The 20,830-nt window shown below is 44.1% G+C and overlaps 2 long non-coding RNA genes across 10 annotated transcripts in view; one reads left to right on the plus strand and one right to left on the minus strand.

Annotated features, from left to right (window-relative positions):
• On the plus strand, positions 1–15,601 carry LOC143835575 (uncharacterized). Of its 8 annotated transcripts, none has more exons than XR_013230223.1 (7): positions 1–439; positions 1,095–1,224; positions 3,657–3,895; positions 4,607–6,018; positions 10,036–10,202; positions 11,050–11,293; positions 14,044–15,601. It is a non-coding gene; the product is annotated as an uncharacterized LOC143835575 (long non-coding RNA). The 8 variants fall into 8 exon arrangements; XR_013230220.1 differs by having other exon boundaries at positions 4–439; positions 3,657–4,712; positions 5,848–6,018; XR_013230222.1 differs by lacking the exon at positions 11,050–11,293 and adding an exon at positions 13,393–13,440 and having other exon boundaries at positions 2–439; positions 3,657–6,018.
• LOC143835576 (uncharacterized) overlaps positions 11,582–20,830 on the minus strand; it is a 24,744-nt gene continuing 15,495 nt past the window's right edge. For both annotated transcript variants that reach the window (XR_013230224.1, XR_013230225.1), the window contains exons 4-5: positions 13,649–13,790; positions 11,582–11,834 (exon numbers count right to left, since the gene is read on the minus strand). This is a non-coding gene — a long non-coding RNA (uncharacterized LOC143835576). The remainder of the gene's footprint in view (positions 11,835–13,648; positions 13,791–20,830) is intronic.

Here is a 20,830-nt window from a genome sequence, read left to right on the forward strand (position 1 = left end):
GCCACTGATGCCATGATAACAACTCTGGCATGCCTACGTGATGTAGAGGTAAGGCGCTTTCGCCGCTGACAAGTTGTGCCGGGTTCCAAGCGATGGTCCGTGCGCTTGCCAACCGACACCCTCACTTGGCTGTGAGAAGAGGCCAAAACAAGCCGCTTTGTGTACGTCCGTCTGAAGTTATCTCCCTCCCTTTTGTTTTGCTCTTTTTCTGGTCATGAGACCCGGAAGTTTTGTTTTTTGGTGTGTTTTTTTTGGCGTGTGTGCGTGTGTTTAAAAAAAATTCTATCACATCACATGGCAGTGTGTGAGAGATATAATAAAAACAGAAAAATGGCGACAGTCACGTTGTGGCGAGTCTATTGCTGCGTCATTAGATAATCTTCATGCAAAGATCGCTAAGAACAAAGAAAAAGAGAGGGTAGAAGACACGGCTGGAAAGGTGGGTGGGCAGAAGGCAGCGGCTTGCCGGAGAGTTGGGGGGGGGCAGGGAGGGGGCGAGCGGGTGTGTTTATTGCAGGGCGTTGCAATCTGGCATCCCAACTCCCGGGCCGCCCGCTCTCAAGTCACCTTTCGGCTGCGCTGGGCACCCCAGCTAAAGGTTGGTTAATTTTTATACGGAGGAGAATATTGGGGGCTGGGGGATGCCTGGCTACGGGGAGGGAGGCGACTCTTGGGTCGCATTTTGCCGCCACCCCTCCTTTGAACGAGAGCGGTGAGCCCGAGTGGTCCGCAGCTGGAGAAGCGGCGCTGTGTTGACAGGCGGTTTCTGCTACAACAGCTGGCCATTCTGCTCGCGCCGCCGCGCGCGTCGCCCTCAGCCGCACTTTCGGGAGGGGAGCTGAAAGCAAGGGGGGGGGACGGGGGCGACGGCGTCGGAGCCTTGTCCCGTCGCCGGCGGGCTGCCAGGCGTTGATGCTCGGGTTGGGGCGAGCCCGGCGCTCTGGGCGACTTGTGGTGCCTAGGGGTAGGGGTAGGGGTAGGGGTGGGGGTGGGGGTGGGGGTGGGGGTGGGTGGTGGGGAGGGGGTTCTCCGCCGGAGGGCGTGGGCGGGCATGTGCGCCTTTTAAAATGTTGCGCACTATTATTTTCCTCAAGCATCCTGGCCCGGCTCCCTTCCAGTCAAGCGCTTGTAAATATAGCCTGGATGTTGTTTACATGATACATCCAGTGGGAGGAGCCTGCGGAGGAGGAGGAGGAGGACGGAGGAGTCTCCAGGCGGCCTGGGGTGAGTCTCCCGAAAGGAGGAGCTAGCGCTGGAGGCCCGCGCTGGCTGCTCGCAAGAAGCTCTTGGCTGTTTGCGCTCGTTCGCTTCCCGGTTCGCTCGTCGGTGAAGAGCCCCTCCCGGCGGTTGCCTGGCAAGAGCTCCTCGGCTGGCTGCTCCGGTGGTCCGAGCCAGCCTTCTCCAGGGCCTGGATTGGTTGGGGTTGCGCTGGTCCCCGAGACCACGGTTGCCTCTCGCAAGCTCTCCATTTCCAGCCCAAGACCCAATCGACTTTCTATGACCCTTTAGAGCGCGCTCTATAGAGAATTTGGTGGCTGGAATCAGGAGGGGGGGGGGACATAAAAAGCAGCAAGTGATCCAGTTATTATTACTTGTGTTACATACATACACTGTAGCGAGGGTAGCATTTGGCTTTGATACCTCACCTGCCTTAATGTAGGAAGACTGATTGAGATGCCAAAATTTGTTAAGCAGCAGGTTCCCCTTATACAACCCAGAGAGAGGGAGCCTGTCCCTTTAAGAGTCTGCCGCAGCAGCTCCTGCCCCACTGCTCTCTCCCGCCAACCCTTCAGCTAGCTATAGGGCAAAGCTGAAGTGACACTTGCTACAGAAGCTGGGGAAAGCAGTAAAGGGGTGGGAAGGGAAGCATCAGGATTGCTGCAAATGGTCATACATGATCTCCAGGTGGGCAACTGCCAACCCAACATTTAGGGCTTGAATGGATGACAACTCTATAAAAAGGTAAAGGTATCCCCTGTGCAAGCACCGAGTCATGTCTGACCCTTGGGGTGACACCCTCTAGCATTTTTATGGCAGACTCAATATGGGGTGGTTTGCCAGTGCCTTCCCCAGTCATTACCGTTTACCCCCCAGCAAGTAAGCTGGGTACTCATTTTACCGACCTTGGAAGGATGGAAGGCTGAGTCAACCTTGAGCCGGCTGCTGGGATTGAACTCCCAGCCTCATGGGCAGAGCTTTCAGACTGCATGTCTGCTGCCTTACCACTCTGCGCCACAAGAGGCTCTTGACAACTCTATATGCAGAGGAATTTGACAGGTGCCCCTTGCCCTGGCTGGAGGGCTGCTAGAGAATTAGAAGTTGTATCAACTAAAAGTCGATCTTTAATGCTGAAAGGATTTGAATTTCCCCTAAGCCATGAGGGTTTGTGTTTAGTGGGCATACTTATCAGCCCTGGAAGGTAGGTCAGATTGAGGGTAATTTGCCCAAATCTATCCACTGACTTTTATGGCTGCCTGGAGATGAAGACTTGTGTTTGTTTTTCCCAGAAATCAGTACTGTGCTATGCTGTTCCTTTAAGGCAGCTTTTAAACAGGACAGTCCAAGGCAAGTCAGCGGAACCCGTGTATATTGTTTGAAAGTGAGCACCACTAAATGTATTAGAGATCATTCCCTGTTCATATAATTTCAGCCTTTAAAAGTATTCAGAGTGCTATCCATGACTTGGCCCTGCAAATTTACCCATAGTCTGTAATCAGCTTTGCAGTGACTTAAAACTCACACAGAACCTATTTTTCTGATTCAGTTACGATAGTCTGCTTCCCCATATCTGGGATTAGGAGAAAGTTTGGTTTCTAGGCACCTTTCATTTTAGAAATGGACTACAGGGATTATCAAAACTTCTACAGAGCCAAGATAGTTGTCAAGTCCACAGAGGCATTTTTAAGTCAGTAGCAGGGTGGGGAGGGTTAAGCCTACCTTCCTGAAGTTAATCTGTTCCCTGGAGCTTCTGTGCCCCTCCTCCCCCCAACCCCATGGGGGGTATACTGGCATTTTCTCCTGTTTCTGTGTTAAAGTTTGTTTGGCTGCAATGTCAAGGATATCTCCATCATTCACTCATTTCCTGATAGTCTATTCAGTTACATTTTAACAAAATATAGGGTAGTTTGCTCTCTGTAGCCAATAAGTGACAAAGGTTCTGGTCTACAGGCTTGGTTCTGCCACTGGAGCATCTATGACTTTAAGGTTTATGCTTTTAAATGTAGCACGTGCTGCCCCTTCCCTTATTTAATCTTAACTGTTAAGGATTTTAGAAGGGAATTAACCCTGAATTCTCATGTGAACAAAAATTGCCTCTCCCTTCACTAACCAATCTTGTCCTCCTGTCTGTTCCCTGCATATGAGACAGGATTATTACTGCTGCTGTGTAATGTCATGTCTAACATGGCTCTTATACGAGGGAACAACTTGTAATATCACTACGCTTGCATTTGTTTGTGAGCATATCTTTGTGGATTGGGGGGAGGGACTGTTTGAGGCAAAAAAGGGGCAGAACTCCATGCCTGAGTGCTACAGTTCATGTGCAACTAAGAGGAAGATTGAAGAAGAAGAAAAGCTGGGTTTTTATACCCCATTTTACACTACTCGAAGTATCAAAGCAGCTTCCAAACCCCTTTCCCTTCTTCTCCCCCAAACAGACACCCTGTGAGGTAGATGGGGCTGAGAGAGCTACAAGAGAACTACTCTGTGAGAACAGCTACAAGAGAACTGTGTCTGGACCAAGGACACCCAGCTGGCTGCATGTGGAGGAGTGGGGGGGGGCAAACCCCGTTCCCCAGATTAGAGTTCACCACATTTAACCACTGTACCCCGACGGGATCTATTTGGAGACCATTTGTTTGTTTGTTGTTCTTGAAGGTGGAAGTTATCATTCAGGGTGTGTGAGATTACTGCTGTCATAAATAAAGCTTGCTAGGTAGCCCGTAAGGAAGGGAAGGTGTGAGAATGTATTGAAGACAAACAGGCCAATAAGAGTGTAGGAAAACCTTTTGCAGGCAGATAGCAAACTGAGGTTTTGTCTTACATCTGTATATGGTGTAAACACTCAGCGTTTCATCTTTGTTCTGCTGAAGCAGGAGACAATTTATGGCAGCAGCCCTGCTGAACTGAGTTGTGGTGACTTTTTCATAAACATGCAAGCACATTTCTGAATTGGTCTTACAACCTGCAGCTCAGTCTCTTACTTAACAAAAGTGGAACATTCCATCATCATCCTTCCCATCTTGAAAAAAGAAGGAAGGGCCAGCTGGGAGAAAGGGGAAGCTCTAGATTGATAGGCAGAGCAAAGAAGAATAATGTGTTTTTACACTAAATGACAAAAACGAAACATGTCAAAAACTGAGATGCAAGGTCCAAAAAGGTTGAAGACCAGTGCTTTCAAGCACTTAGGGTAGAAATCTACCTTACATACATGACAAATTGATTTACTTTAATAGTCTGTATAGACTCTCTGTTCTAAGAACTGTGGCTTTCTAGTGGGTAGTACTGCATTTTGCTTCAATTAGTCATTCGCCAGTTTCAAATATATAGATTTTCTTCTTAGCACCCACAGCACTTTGAGTTCTGCTCTTACTGTAATTATATACAGCGGAGACAGTCCTTTGGGAACGCCCTTTGCTTGAGCCTCATTGAACTGAACCATTAATTTCAACAAGCCTGGTGGATGAGCTCCCAGTGGATATTTTTTAATCAAGGTGACTGTTCATTCTTACTAATCATGGTTGCAAGTCAAATTTTTCTTGCTAGTTTAAAAATGGGAAGGGCTGTACATTTGAACAATGATGTTAGCTGGGTTGTACAAATGTACAGCTTCCCCTCTCAAATGTGTAGGGGATCTGCACCACTGATTTCAGGGGTCTCCTAAAATAGATTGCAATCTAGAAAAGCTCTTCTTAACAGTGAATAGATTTGCCAACATGTGTGATTTGAAATGGTGAACTGCACCCAAAGCTATAGGGATGGTTTCACAACCCTGTGGCTTAATAATACTTAGTATGTGTAAGTCACATCAGGGGTGTCATCTATAGCAATATTATTAATATTGGCAAGACACTCACTTATGGTTGCCAACAGACCTTTTACAAAGTCTTAACTTTTAGAAATTGGGGGTTGAAGCTTTGCATGGCCCTGCCTGATAAATAACATAAAATAAGCCTCAATTAAAGGGACAGAATATTTTTTCCAGAGCTGTTGGCAATTCTACACTGTGTTTAAGTTAAGGAATTTGTATTTGGCTTGCATACCTTGCACATTGGACTATTTACTTGTTTATAATAACCGGTGTACAGAACCCACAATTTGGCCAGGTGCTTCTCTGAAATAAAGTCATGTGGCCTGAGACCTGGGAATGGAATGTGGTGGAACTGACTCTGTCCCCTAAATTCTTCTCCAGACCATAAAGCTAAAAGGATCTGGAGGGAAGCTGTCCACTTACCCCGATCCCAGAAAACCACTGTCAGTCATACTATCCTGTGCTGCACTTGGCAGATCAATGCTGTGACTCAGTATAAGCCAGCTCCTTATGTGTTACATAAGAGACATTTTGGAAACTTTAACAATAAACAGGAACGTTAAAAAGGGAGAGATGTTAGGTTTATGGAAGCTGAAGTCCAACTAGTATCCAAGTTACTGTATTGTGCTTGTGTGCCACCTTTCTCCACAGCCTATGTGAGGGTTTATCCCATGTTAAACTCAGTCCAGAACTGTAGACAGAGGGTACAATTGGAGAGACACCAGCAAGCCACTCCCAAGTCACATGTGGAGTGCTGCAAGGAGCGGTTCTCTCTCCAATTAAATTCAATATCTTTATTGAATTTATCTCTTTTCCAGTTGGGACGGAGGTTCAGACTTCGGTGTCGCTGATGTGCAGATGACCCCCATCTCTTCCTCCTGATGTTTGGTCACTCTGATTCACCTTCAGATTCTTTAGTCTGATGTTTGGAAGCAGTGACAAGATAGCTCAAGCAGAGTCATCTGAAGCTCAGTCCTTCAAAGACAGAGGTCCTGTGGCTGAGCAGGAAAGGTCTTAGCAAGGAAGCACGATTACCCAACCTGGGTGGGGTGCAACTGTCAGTGGCTCACTCCACCAGGAACCTGGGCATGATCCTGAATGCCTCCCTCTCTATGGAGGTGCAGGTCACAAGAGTAGTACAGCTGGCATTTTTCTACCTGCATCAAGCCAAGTAATTAGTGTCCTACTTAGCCCCAGAACACCTAGCCATAGTGATCCATGTGATGATCACCTTTAGATTGGATTTCTGCAACTCACTTTATGTGGGCTATCCTTATTCCTGCTTTGGAAGCTACTACAGGTTCAGAACACAGTGGCCAGTGTTCTCACCGGAACAACTCAGAGGACCACATCCAACCCGTGCTCCAACAGCTGCACTGGTTATCTGGTGAATCCCAAATCAAGTTTAAGATCTTGGTAATCGCTTTTAAAGACATATGCAGTCTGGGCCCAGCATAACTGAGGGACCATCTTTCTGCCTGTGCCCCTCAAACAGCACTGCACTAAGCCAACTCCAAGTGGCTGGTGATCCCCGCCTTAAGGAAGCACATTTGGCCTCAACCAGGGCCAGGTTGTTCTCTGTCCTGGCCCCTCCCTGGAGTAATGAGCTCCCAGAGGGGATTCACACTTTGCCAGAGCTAGCACAGTTCCACAGGGCCTGCAAAATGGAACTCTTCTGCAAAGCATTTGATTAAGCCCAGTGAACTGATAGCATCTGTTGGGCCCTCCAGAACCCCCTCCTACCAGATATGCTCACGGGTCGCAATTCCAACCCAACCACTCTACTGGGTTATGGTCAAAATGTTAGTGGTTAAATAGTAAATAATTAAATGCTTCAATGCTGTTGATGATGCTTTTGTTGTTGATATTGATGCAGTTGCTGAGTTGTATATCCGTCATATTGGATTTTATGTTTCCTTTGAACTGCTCTGAGCCATAAGGAAGAGTGGTATAAAATGAAATAACAGAGGTAGGTTAAATGTCAAGATGATGAATTCACTCAGTGCTTTTCATGCCTGAACAAGAATTTGCACTCAGGACTCTCCATTCCATATCTTAATATCCAATTTTAAAGACCTGGAATCATCTGGTTACCATAACCTTACATTATAGAATATTCCTTTGAAATAATGATGTTTAGAGTTAAGAAGTCAGTTTTTTGAAAACTTATAAATCATGTTTTTGCCATTCTACATCTGTTTCCCGGAATGTTTTGGCTTCGCTGTTTTTGTATTTCAGTTTTGTTCGTTCTATAGAATTAACTGTAACTTCACTTTTCATTTCAGTGAAATAAACAAAGCTGAAAATACAAAATAAGGTTTTATTTTGCAGTCCACAAGGTATTGAGTGTCTTGAACCCTTCCACCTACTGTTGAATAGCTCTATTATTATTATTATTATTATTATTATTATTATTATTATTATTATTATTATTATTATTATTATTATTATTATATTTATACCCCGCCTCCCCCCGAAGGCTCGAGGCGGCTTACATAACCCCGTCCCCTAAAACCATAAAATGACAATAAAAACCAATAGTTTACAGTAATTGTAACAGCGATGGCGTAATCTACTCATTTGCTCTCTGCATCCTCAACTACAGGAGGGGGGTGACGCTCTCTACCACCAGTTTGTGAGGGGGGGGCTGATCTTCGTACCGCCCGGCCTCAGTTATAAGCCTGGCGGAAGAGCTCCGTCTTACAGGCCCTGCGGAATGCTGGTAATTCCCGCAGGGCCCTCAGCTCTTCCGGGAGCTCATTCCACCAGGTTGGGGCCAGGACCGAAAAGGCCCCGGCCCTAGTCGAGGCCAGGCGGGCTTCCTTGGGGCCGGGAACGACCAGTAGGTTAGCCCCCGCAGAGCGTAAAGCCCTGCGGGGGATATAGGGCAAAAGGCAGTCCCTCATATATGCTGGGCCTAGACCACGGATGGCCTTGAAGGTCAAAACCAAAACCTTGAACCTGATCCGGAAGGCGACTGGTAACCAATGCAGCTGCCTCAGAACTGGCTGGATGTGAGCCCTCCATGGTGTAGCTGTGAGGACTCTAGCAGCCGCATTTTGGATGAGTTGCAGTTTCCGGATCAAGCCCAGAGGCAGGCCGGTGTAGAGCGAGTTACAGAAATCTAGTCTAGAGGTGACCGTCGCATGGATCACTGTGGCCAGGTGTATCTACTGTATTGATGTTCTCCCACAAGAGGACTCGGGGCAACCCGTACCATCTTCTCCATCAAAATGGATTTTTCTGGCTTGGTTGAAATAATGATCTCTAGAACAGTGGTATAAATATGCCATTGCTTGCAATAGCATAGTTTTATAGTCCAGAAACTAGGCTACATGTGTGGGGGTGGGGTTATTTCTGTTTGTTTCTTGTTTTGAAGAAGAGTTGGTTTTTATACTCTGCTTTTCTCTACCAGAAGGAATCTCAAAGCAGTCTACAATCACCTTCCGTTCCTCTCCCCACAACAGGCACCCTGTGAGGTATTGTAGTAAGCCCAAGGTCACCCAGCTGGCTGCATGTGGAGGAGCGGGGAATCAAACCTGGCTCACCAGAGCTGCTGCTCTTAACCACTGCATCAAACTGGCTCTCTAGTCCAAGCTGACACCAAATGGCTTTTGTTTTTTGTAACTGTTCTTCCTTCTCCTTCATCTGTCCTCGGTTTAAATGCAGTTGAAATGTATAAATGTCAATAATCTATGAAAGCCCATTGTCCTACTGGCAGAAGTTTGCAACTTTTATTTGGAGAAAACGGCCCATTATGCACAGGGGGGGGATAGCGCGCATTCAGGGTGGAATGGCGGCAACTAAAATCACCGATAACGCATGGAGCCGGCTGCAACCGGCCGCAGATTCGGTGCATGCCACTGAAAAAGCTGCGTTAGCGAAACGCAGAAGAAAGCGCAGCTTCCAGGTGACCGGTGCGCAACCAGAAGTGGCGCCGGGGTCGCCGCATGCATAATCGGTTACTCTGGGTTTTGCAGCCGTTGTGTCCCGTCCCATGCGTAAGCGGTTTGCTTCACTTCTTCCCCCTCCGTGTTTTCCATGTGACCCGAAATCTCCGTTTTGGCGGCTGTGCATAATGGGCCAACAATGAAGAAGAAGAGTTGGTTCTTATATGCTGCTTTACCCTACCCAAAGGAGGCTCAAAGCGGCTTACAGTTGCCTTCCCTTTCCTGTCCCCACAACAGACACTCTGTGGGGTGGGTGAGGCTGAGATATCACTGCTTGGTCAGAACAGCTTTATCAGTGCCGTGGCGAGCCCAAGGTCACCCAGCTGGTTGCATGTGGGGAAGTGCAGAATCGAACCTGGTTTGCCAGATTAGAATTCCGCACTCCTAACCACTACACCAAACTGGCTCTCTGTTTTTTGTAAACTGCAGAAATCAGATATAAAGCAAACAAATTATAATTTGGTCTCACAAACTTTCACAAGAGGATTTTTAAATTTTAAAAAATCCTAAAATTATCAACACATTAGAATAAAAGCCTGTTCCCAAAAATCTGCAGATTATGGAAGATGCATTATTCCTTGCTGCCTCATTTATTTGAATGGACAGTTGAATATCTGAAACCTCTGTATTATAAAATGCTGGGATAAATGTTCCTTTTGTGTGTCTTGATCCATCAACAAAAATCTTTACATGGAAACACCCTACTGCATGCAAACCACTCTCCTTGATGCTGAACAGGTACATGGGGTGAGAAGGCACATATCCAGTACTGGAAAACTTGGATGTGGTGCGTACCTTGGGGTGGGCTGCAAGGTGAAGGGGACTGGAAGTGATTCCCATGTGACTAGCACTGCCTGAACTGAAATATGTCTGTCATCTCTTCTCTCTGTGTGTTATGTGGGAGAGGTGGGGAGATATCCTTACATCTAGAAGTTTATGCACAATTGTCTTAGCCTTCAGATTTGCATTTGGCTTTCTGGAAGGTACTTAGTAAGCTGGAATAAATAGGTTTGTCAAATATCTGAGGGACTGCTTGTCTCCTTATTCCCCCTGCAGGGCTCTCCATTCTAAGCTGCTGGAGGTTTCTGGCCCTAAGGAAGTTTGCCTAGCCTTTTCGGTCCTCGACCTGGTGGAACGAGCTTCTGGAAGAGCTGAGGACCCTGTTCACAGCTTTCACAGTTCTGCAGGGCCTGCAAGACAGAACACTTCTACCAGATCTTTAGGTAAGGCCAGGGTTTGAGATTGACCAGGCCCCTCCATGTGATCAAATCCCTGAACTTACATCTGTGCACCCCGTTCTAGGGTGGCTGTCTGGGGTGGTGGTGGTGGTGTAGAAAGATGTTTATCGCCAATCTTGTATAATATGGGGTTTTATGGTTTTATCTTGTAACCTGCCAATAATCCTTGGAGAAGTGGCGGGATAGAAATCCAATATTAATAACAATAAATCGTTAAATATACTGAACAATCTACTTTGTGTAACTGGGTGTTAGGCCTTTATATTCCATTGTGTTAAAACACTCTGTCCTTTTTATGTAACACCATGTTGTGTGCAATTTTTTTAAAGCAGTTAGAAGTGTTTTTCCAAGAGGTTTTGTCTCATTATTGCCCTCTTGTGTTTTAAAAAATCTGTGCAAGATATTTTTGAAAGTATTCAGTATAGCAAGTTCTACTTGATAACCACTTAGTATTTTTAGTAAGTATCTATTTGCTTATTTTCTCCCAATGGGGACCCATACCAACTTATTTCAGTTTCCATTTTTCAAATGCAGATGTAGTCGCTTTTTTAATTTTAGAATTACTTTTTAAAAAATTTTCATTGCTGAAGACACTTATTTAGCATTTTTTTTATCTTGGGTTCTAAATGATAATAAATGGCACATCCTAAAATTATGGTCTACATCGACTAACTGTATTTTAATTTTATTTTAATCCTAATTAGGCTTATGGAATCTTTTTGTGTTCATTTTGGGGGGGAAATCCTCATTCTCCTGCAGGTTGTCTTAAATTCCAATAATGGCAAACATTCACAGAGACAAGGCTAGCTGAGATTCTGTTTCTTGCCTCTAGTGAGAAGGATTGGAATAAGACAAGAAGGTACAATCCAGACCCCATAAATGATCTGGTGACATCCTGTGGACACTAAGCTGCCCTTTTAATGGTTGTAATGGAAAATTGTTGAATTAGAAGCAAAAGACCAGGCTTGTGTACTGCATCCAGAGCTGCCAGCCTCCAAATGGTGGCTGGAGATTTCCCACTATTACAACTTCACTTCAGATGACAGTTTACCTGAAGAAAATGGCCACTAGAGAAGGTGGGCTCCATAGCATTATATCCCATTGAAGTCCCTCCCCTTCCCAAATCCTGTCCTCTTCAGGCTACACCCACCACCACCAGGTATTTCCCGAATTAGAGCTGATAGCCCAACAGGCACCCCTGGAATAATTCTGCAGAAAATTTCAACTGTGCCTCTTATCTTAACTAAAAAAAGAGCTGCTGTCTCCTGGTTGTGCTAGTTTTTGGTTTGCATAGAGCTTTTTTAATCCAAGGAGCTTCCAGAACTGGAATCTACCACCTGCATTCTGCTGTGTGTCAATCCAGTTAATCATTTTATTGTCCTGTATGTAGAAATCAGGCCAAATTTTAGACAGTAAGAAAGAAATGGGGAAGGGAGGCAAGCAGGCATAGCAGGAAATAATGCTGACAATTTGACACCTGTTATAGTGTCCTAAATCCGCTGCATCACTTTGCCTGATGCTAGGGCTAGTCTGTCTTTATATTTAAGCTGGTCCTTTGGATGAAATGGAATAGTGAGAATTCCAGGGTTGTAAAACTGGTGCCAGCTGAATGCTAATCTGTAAAAAAGAAAAGAAACGTTTTCATTGCTTGTAACATAAATGTCAGTTCACGTAGGAGATTCCTGATGACTATGGAGAAGCATAGTTCATTATTACTTTATTTCTGATGGGATATAAACATTTTTAGCATGGGGCTTTGTCATGGCCACCAAATTAATTTGCCATGGTGGTGATTTCTATCTTAAACTGAATTAAACACTTCAGTGGATTTGGGAGGACTTTCCCAGGATAGCCCTTTTTCCTTAACATGTTGACCAGACTTCCACCATATACTTTCATCAGTTCAGTGTGTATATCTTGCCATGTTGGAGTGATTCAGGAATTTTGCAAAAAGGGACCTCCCCCAATTTCCAATATGCCCAATAGTTAAATGTGTTAATCTCTATAATAGAGAACTTGGTGGTCCTGAAGCAGTTAGGTAGTAAATGTGACCAGTTTGCAGGGGTTTGTATCTGTGTCTACTTAGGGAACTTCTGGTGTACAAATACAAATAATAGATTGTACTAGGATTGCCAGGTTCCTCCTGGTAAACAGCAGGAGATGGAGGACTTATTTGGAGAATGAGAAAGACCCACTCCGGTTCAGCATCATCATAAAAAAAGTAATGTCATCACACCAACAACATCCCAAGGACACTCTGATATTTTGGGGGAAATCACAGGCATGATGTTCAATGCTGGCAACGAAGCCTGAGCCTTTCTCTTTCTCCAGGTAAGGAATCACATCTCCACTGGAGAGGTCTAGCAACCCTGGTTTGTACTCTGTTCACAAATGCCAAGTGAGAGTTGAGCATAGCCATTGCCCTCATGGAGACTGGGAGTCAGATGGCAGGTGAGAAGCAATAGAAATGGGAGGGAGGGGTACATTGACCTGATTAATCTCCTAGGTTCTTATAGCTTCCATGAGGGCAGGAATTGTGAGGGCAATTCCACATCTAACAAATGTAGTGAAATACTTACTAAAGACCATATTTTAGGCATTTTGCACAACATCGCCAATATCCAGTGTCCCAGCAGCAAACCAGCAGCTACATCCTCCATTTTAAAGCGCTAGCTGGAGAATCATATAAAGTCGATTCCCCCAGCCATGTAGCGGGAGGAGAGCACCCAGCAAGCAACATGCCAAGGAATTGTGCGGAGCCGACGTAGCATTGTCTCCGCCTCCAGTGGCCACCCGCGCCGCCCTTCTCCCATGGACAGGGTTTCTTTGTTTTTTAAGCAAAGTACCTGGAGCAACAAGTACTTGTTTAATAGTCCAGGCAAGGCAAAAAAAAAACATTTTCCCCTACAATTAATACACAAAGCATGCCTCTCTACCCCCCCCCCCGATTCGGGGATACAAGGCTCATGAATGCAAAAGGGGTGGCATGAAAAAGAAGCACTATGCATCTTTGATTATATGCATAGGTGTCTAAACGAAGAAGTTTGATTTTTAAAAAAAAATTAGCTTGCCTTGCGACCCCTTTAAAAGGGGGACAAAAGTGATTGGCTGATTTGTGTGACTGACAGGCGAAGTAGAAGTGCGTGTATAGCGTTCCTTTCCTCTGCCATTACAGGCATGCATGCAGAATGATTAGAAGCATGGGAAGGAAGAGAGCCAGGAGGTGAGGACTAGCAGGAGGCATTTTATTTTTTAGCATTATACCATTATTATTATTATTATTATTATTATTATTATTATTATTATTATTATTATTATTATTATTATTATTATTATTAAATTTATATCCCACCTCCCCCCGGGAGTGCTGGTGTAACCCTAATTTTTTCATTGTGCAGAAATGCCCTGAATCTCTTTCCCCCAGTTCATACCCTCACTGTTCATGTAGCTCTCCAGTAGCTCTCCAGTGGTTGGCGCAAGTTTACATCCCCTTTGCCATGCAATGAGGGAAAGTAGTAGAATCCGCTTTCTCTTTCTTGTCACAGCGCACGAGGTGCTAATGGGCAAGCCTGTCTGAAAGAAGAAACATGCGATAATCTCACTAGCGTTTTGCCTGCCCTTGCCCCCGCCCTCCCCTCACCATTTCCAGATTGCTAAAAAAATTTTAATGCTTTGGTCCATGTTGCTATGGGACCACAAAGTGACATGCCCATGTATCAATGGACATAAAATGTACTGTCATGCTCTCTTTAGTGTGTGTGGTAATATTAGGAGCAGGCAGGAACGCTATCTAAAACACATTCATGTTTTTGTTTTCTGGTGGTAGGGCATAAATGGGGAAAGCAAGTTTCCATGGAAGAAGTGGGGATTCAAACATGGCTTTCAAAGATCCTAGACCAACACTGTAATTGTTACGCAATGCTGGTTTTTTACAGCATTTTCTCTTATCCATCAAGGAGAGTGGTGAGATGGAAAACTTCCCCAAGCTCCCTCTCAGGAGCCCTGTAAGGTCAGTATTATTATTCCCATATTACAGATGCGAGGAGAATGACTGAGGCTAAGGACAACTTTTGAGTTAATGGCTGAATTGAGATTTAAACCAAGGACTCCCCCAACTATTCTAGCATCATTGATCATCCATCTGAGAACTGGATTGACATTTCCCTTAACCAGTGCTGTTAGGACTGCTTCCTGACATTTCTACTCTCCGACAGCTGAAAGTATGTAAAGGTAAAGGTATCCCCTGTGCAAGCACAGAGTCATGTCTGACCCTTGGGGTGACGCCCTCCAGCGTTTTCATGGCAGACTCAATACGGGGTGGTTTGCCAGTGCCTTCCCCAGTCATGACCGTTTACCCCCCAGCAAGCTGGGTGCTCATTTTACCCACCTCGGAAGGATGGAAGGCTGAGTCAACCTTGAGCCGGCTGCTGGGATTGAACTCCCAGCCTCATGGGCAAAGCTTTCAGACGGTTGCCTTACCACTCTGCGCCAAAAGTATGTAGTTCAATGTTTTTCTAAGTGCCAACATAGTTATTAATAAAATGCTGTCTAAGCATGAATCCTATTTACTCTTTGACTATCGATCATGGTAGGGAAACAGTTTGCTTCTAGACTGTTCCATATTTGCTAGTAGTAATCTAGCACCCTTCCTGCTTTGTATGTATATATTCTTTAATTGAACTGTTGATGTAAGTAGTTTGAATGTATTCTGCAGCTGGCTATCTGACAAAATCTTGCATTCTGCTATAACTAGATTATCATCAGATGTAATAATTCTGTTTCAATGAGGTGGTATAACATGCATGCAAGTGATAAAGTGCATTGGAATTTTGGCACTTCTGTTTTTTAATGCTACCCTTCCCAGTTGCATTTTAAAAAGCAGGGCTGCATTAAAAGTGATTTGCCACAAGGAGCTATGGGCACAAAAGGATTGCTACTCTAGTATTTGCACATCCCTGAATCATATCAAAAATTGTGTTGCATTTCAATAGGGGTGGGGGGGAATCAGGCAATGATGTGTTTGTGTTGCACTATCTTTCATCTGCATCAAATGGGGACATGGATCATGACGTTAGTTTCTTTGAAATGACTCCACTTCCATTTCTTAAAAAAATACATTTTTGCAGCATCTAGGGGAAAGGGTTAACTTGCCATGTGGTGCTATGTGGTGGATAAATTTCAGAATCAGCATTTGCTCTCATATATGTATGTTAAATGTGGATCAGTCATCAGTGACAGCCCAGCTGTAGTGTTCAAGAGCCAAATCTCAATTTGTACAATCTGCTTTCAAGGAGAACAGATAAAGCTTTGACTTCTGGAGTCCTTTACATCCAAAAAAGGAAGAGTAGATATTCCAAGGATATGGGCAGGCAATGACTGACAGGCTGCCCTGGCTCAGTTATCACTGTGCTGATGCTGTCTATACTAAAGGTACAGTACTGTGATAACTGAAGGATGGCAGCCATCTTAGCTTCACAGGAACTGACAAATGGAGATCAAAGAAGGCTTTGTTCTTTTATGAATGGGTGGGTATGTATGATTTAGGGAAACCAAAGGCAAACGTGTACTGAAGCAAGAAAATATATGTTCATTATTTGTGCAGTTTTACATCTCTCCTTAGAGGGAAAATGCTGATCTTGGACACAATACAGTTTGAAATTGTTCCCTTGTTACTTGTTTTTGTGTGTTGGAAGTACTGCCAGGAGTTAGTAGCTCTAAAGCATGGAATGGAAGTTGAGATATGTTATCCAGATGGGATGGGTCTCTCCCAAATACACATTTCTGACTACTGCATCCCAAGGTAGGAATAACCACTTTGTAACATTAGGATACCTGAGCCTCTGTCTACAGATAGGATTCATAACCTGCAAAAATGTCCTCATCTACAAATAATTAAATGAGGCATTCTAAGGGTTAATCACTATGCAAATTAAATCCCAGTCCTTCAACCTGCATAGCCATCCTGCTAAGGATTGTCAAGTCAACATACCAAAGAAGCTCCTGTATCTTAAGGAGCAAGTGCTCCGTAACATAACAGAGCTGTAGTGGTAGTTCTCTCTATAAATTTTTAAGGAATGAAAAGGGTTACACAGTATAAAAACACAAAATAAGGATGACATATTTTTTTAAAGAAATAGAATCCTGACTGCAGCTTTAGTCTAAATAAACAACTATATAAAGTAAAGGAGGCTAAAGCTGCTGCTGGGGGGCGGAATCTCATTTGTGCTGTTCTTTATGCTTGAGGGGACTCCTCAAATTCTGTAGTATTTAACTCCATGCCACTAAAAGCTTCTTTTGTTAACATCTGTATTCTACCTGTGCTAAGGAGACAAGAACTGGATACATAGTAACCAGATCTATAACCTACAGCACATATTTCCTACATATTCTTTGGTGCTTAAACCAGATGTTGCTTTCCTTCCATGCATAATTGTAGCTGGAGAATCAACTTCAAGCACAATGGACTGATGTCTTCAGGTATTGCTAGCCTCTCCCTGCTCCTTTCTAAGAAGCAACATAAAGCTCTTTTATTTTTACAGTACCTCTCTTTGTTTCTCTCTGTTTCCCTTGTTCAGCTATCATTACTTTACATTATATGGGGTGTATCTTTTATACAACTCTTCAAGCTACTCAGCATAATCACAGTGACACCAAAAAAGATACATGTACTTGACTACAGCTGTTGCCTCTGATTTAAACATTTTAGCCTTAGCAAACAAATGGTTAGCCATAGTTTTGTATCTCATCAACTAAACTGGACCATCATTTCTAGAATAAATCAATATAGCTCCTTTGTGTAGGAAGGAGTGCATCCAAACAACAAAGGTCAACCCAGAGCAGGTCAACCACAATATATTGAATAAATAAATAACATTTATTTTTGCAATGCCGGTGGGATGCCTATAATGATGCCTTGGTCTGAATATGTATAGGGAAGAAGTCTGAAAATGGAAATGTCCATAATGGCAAAAATCTTAACTGCAGTAATGTTTATGCCAATGAGCTGTTACAGTGAACTCACTCTCCTTCCTTGTAAGCTGTGTGAATTGCAAAGAAGATCTAAAGAACTTGCATGAAGAGTGACACAAACTGTCTTCCACCTATTGAAACAGGAAGTGTGAGTCTGCTGTATTTCCTTTATTTCACACAGCTGCTTCTCCGAAAAACGAAGCTGTTGCTTCTGACGTATGTATGTGTGCTCTTCAGCGGCGAAGAAGTTTTTTATAGGGAAACAAGTTCTCGATTCAGTTTTAATGATTGAGAAGAAACAGGAAGTAGAGTTTCCTGACATTCTCAGTTATGCTAGAGTTAGAATTTCCAAAACTGAATTCAATCTCAGATCTGGTTTTTACAAAATGTGAAGAGTGAAAAAAAAATCCTTGTTAGAAATTTATCTGAAGTGACAGTGTTGAAGAACTAACACTAGAGGGAGCCAGTATATTTTTGTTGTAAGTGAAATTTACCAACATTCTTTACATGAGGAACAAACTGCAGGAGGAACAAGACTGCCTGGCTCTTCCTTTGGATTCAGCACTTGCATACATACTAGCAACACTCCTTTCCATAAAAAACTGGTAACATAGGCTTAAAAATTGGGAACATAGCAAATCAATTTAGTTCATATTTTTTAAAATTTCAGGGTTTTTTTAAATTTCCAAGGAGCTCAGAGAAATTATTTCTTGGAAAAGCATCATTAACTTTGTGAAGGAAGAGATAATTGGTAGTGTACCTATGTATGATGCACACACCTAAGAACATAAGCAAAGTCCTGCTGGATGACACTGGTGCTCCATCTAGTCCAGCATCCTCTCTCACACAGTACTCAACCAGTTCCTGTAGAGTAGCAATCCCCAACCTGTGGGCCGCAGACCACATGTGGTCCTTCGACTAATTGGAGGTGGGCCCCGAAGGATGCCTTCTCCCCCCCCCCCCCTCCGGCCCTTTACTTCATCCCCCCCGGCCCCTTACAACACACTTCATTGTTGTGGCGTGTCTGTATCTTATTTTGAAGGGATGTTTAAACATTACCATAGCGATCAGAGAGCGTTAGGGCAGTGGTTGAGAGTAGAGGAGTAAACTACCCCCCCCCACCGGGCCTCAGTAAAAGGCGTTGAGTGGTCCCCGGTGATAAAAAGGTTGGGGACCACTGCTGTAGAGGACAAAGAACGGGGCATAGAGGCCGAGGCCTTCCCCTAATGTTGCCTCCTGGGCACTGCTGGTCAGAGGTTGGCATTTTGAATACTCTTCTGGAAAACATACATTTGTTGTTGTTATGTGCGAAGTCGTATCCGACCCATCGCGACCCCATGGACAATGATCCTCCAGGCCTTCCTGTCCTCTACCATTCCCCAGAGTCCATTTAAGTTTGCACCTACTGCTTCAGTGACTCCATCCAGCCACCTCATTCTCTGTCGTCCCCTTCTTCTTTTGCCCTCAATCGCTCCCAGCATTAGGCTCTTCTCCAGGGAGTCCTTCCTTCTCATGAGGTGGCCAAAGTATTTGAGTTTCATCTTCAGGATCTGGCCTTCTAAAGAGCAGTCAGGGTTGATCTCCTCTAGGACTGACCGGTTTGTTCGCCTTGCAGTCCAAGGGACTCGCAAGAGTCTTCTCCAGCACCAGAGTCCAAAAGCCTCAATTCTTTGATGCTCGGCCTTCCTTATGGTCCAACTTTCGTAGCCATACATTGCAACTGGGAATACCATAGCCTTGACTAAACGCACTTTTGTTGGCAGGGTGATGTCTCTGCTTTTTAGGATGCTGTCTAGATTTGCCATAGCTTTCCTCCCCAAGAGCAAGCGTCTTTTAATTTCTTTGCTGCAGTCCCCATCTGCAGTGATCTTGGAGCCCAGGAAAATAAAATCTGTCACTATCTCCATTCCTTCCCCATCTATTTGCCAGGAATTGAGAGGGCCGGATGCCATGATCTTTGTTTTCTTGATGTTGAGTTTCAAGCCAACTTTTGCACTCTCCTCCTTCACCCGCATCAACAGGCTCTTTAGTTCCTCTTCACTTTCTGCCATTAGAGTGGTATCATCTGCATATCTGAGGTTGTTGATATTTCTCCCTGCAATCTTGATCCCAATTTGTGACTCCTCTAATCCCGCATTTCTCATGATGTGCTCTGCATACAAGTTAAATAGGCAAGGCGACAGTATACAGCCTTGCCGAACTCCTTTCTCAATTTTGAACCAGTCAGTGATTCCATGTTCAGTTCTCACTGTTGCTTCTTGACCTGCATATAAATTTCTCAAGAGACAAATAAGATGCTCTGGTATTCCCATCTCTTTAAGAACTTGCCACAATTTGTTGTGCTCCACACAATCAAAGGCTTTAGCATAGTCAATGAAGCAGAAGTAGACGTTCTTCTGGTACTCCCTAGCTTTCTCCATGATCCAGCGTATGTTGGCAATTTGATCTCTAGTTCCTCTGCCTCTTCGAAATCCTGCCTGTACTTCTGGAAGTTCTCGGTCCACATATTGCTGGAGCCTAGCTTGTAGGATTTTGAGCATAGCTTTGCTAGCATGAGAAATTAGTGCAATGGTGCGGTAGTTTGAGCATTCTTTGGCATTGCCCTTCTTTGGGATTGGAATGTAAACCGACCTTTCCAATCCTGTGGCCATTGTTGAGTTTTCCAAATTTGCTGGCATATTGAGTGTAGCACTTTTACTGCATCGTCCTTTAAGATTTTGAATAGTTCAACTGGAATGCTGTCACCACCACTAGCTTTATTGTTGCTCAGACTTCCTAAGGCCCATTTGACTTCACATTCCAGGATGTCTGGCTCCAGGTCAGTAACTACCCCACTGTGGTCATCAGGGATGTTAAGCTCGCTCTTGTATAGTTGTTCTGTATAATTTTGCCACCTTTGTTTAATCTCTTCTGCTTCTGTGAGGTCCCTACCATTTTGGTTCCTTATCATACCCAACTTTGCATGAAACATTCTCTTCATATCTCCAATTTTCTTGAAAAGATCTCTGGTCCTCCCCATTCTATTGTTTTCTTCTATTTGTTTGCACTGTTCATTTAAGAAGGCATTCTTATCTCTTCTAGCTTTTCTCTGGAATTCTGCATTCAATTGGGTGTATCTTTCTCTTTCTCCCTTGCCTTTCACCTCCCTTCTCTCCTTAGCTATTTGTAAAGCTTCCTCAGACAGCCATTTTGATTTCTTGCATTTCTTTTTCTTTGGGATGGTTTTAGTTGCTACCTCTTGTACAATGTTGCGAACCTCAGTCCATAGTTCTTCAGGCACTCTATCTATCAGATCTAATTCCTTAAATCTATTTGTCACCTCTACTGTGTATTCGTCGGGGATATGATTTAGTTCATACCTGAGTGGCGTAGTGCTTTTCCCTACTTTCTTCAATTTAAGCCTAAATTTTGCAACAAGAAGCTCATGATCTGAACCACAATCAGCTCCTGGTCTTGTTTTTATTGACTGGATAGAACTTTTCCATCTTTGGATGAACTTTTCCATCTATGTGCAGAGCACATAGTCAATCTGATTTCGGTGTTGACCGTCTGGTGATGTCCATGTGTAGAGTCGTCTCTTGGGTTGTTGGAAAAGAGTGTTTGCTATGACCATTGTATTCTCTTGACAAAATTCTACCAGCCTG

The sequence above is a fragment of the Paroedura picta genome, chromosome 4 (assembly GCF_049243985.1).
Source record: "Paroedura picta isolate Pp20150507F chromosome 4, Ppicta_v3.0, whole genome shotgun sequence".
NCBI lineage: Eukaryota > Metazoa > Chordata > Lepidosauria > Squamata > Gekkonidae > Paroedura > Paroedura picta.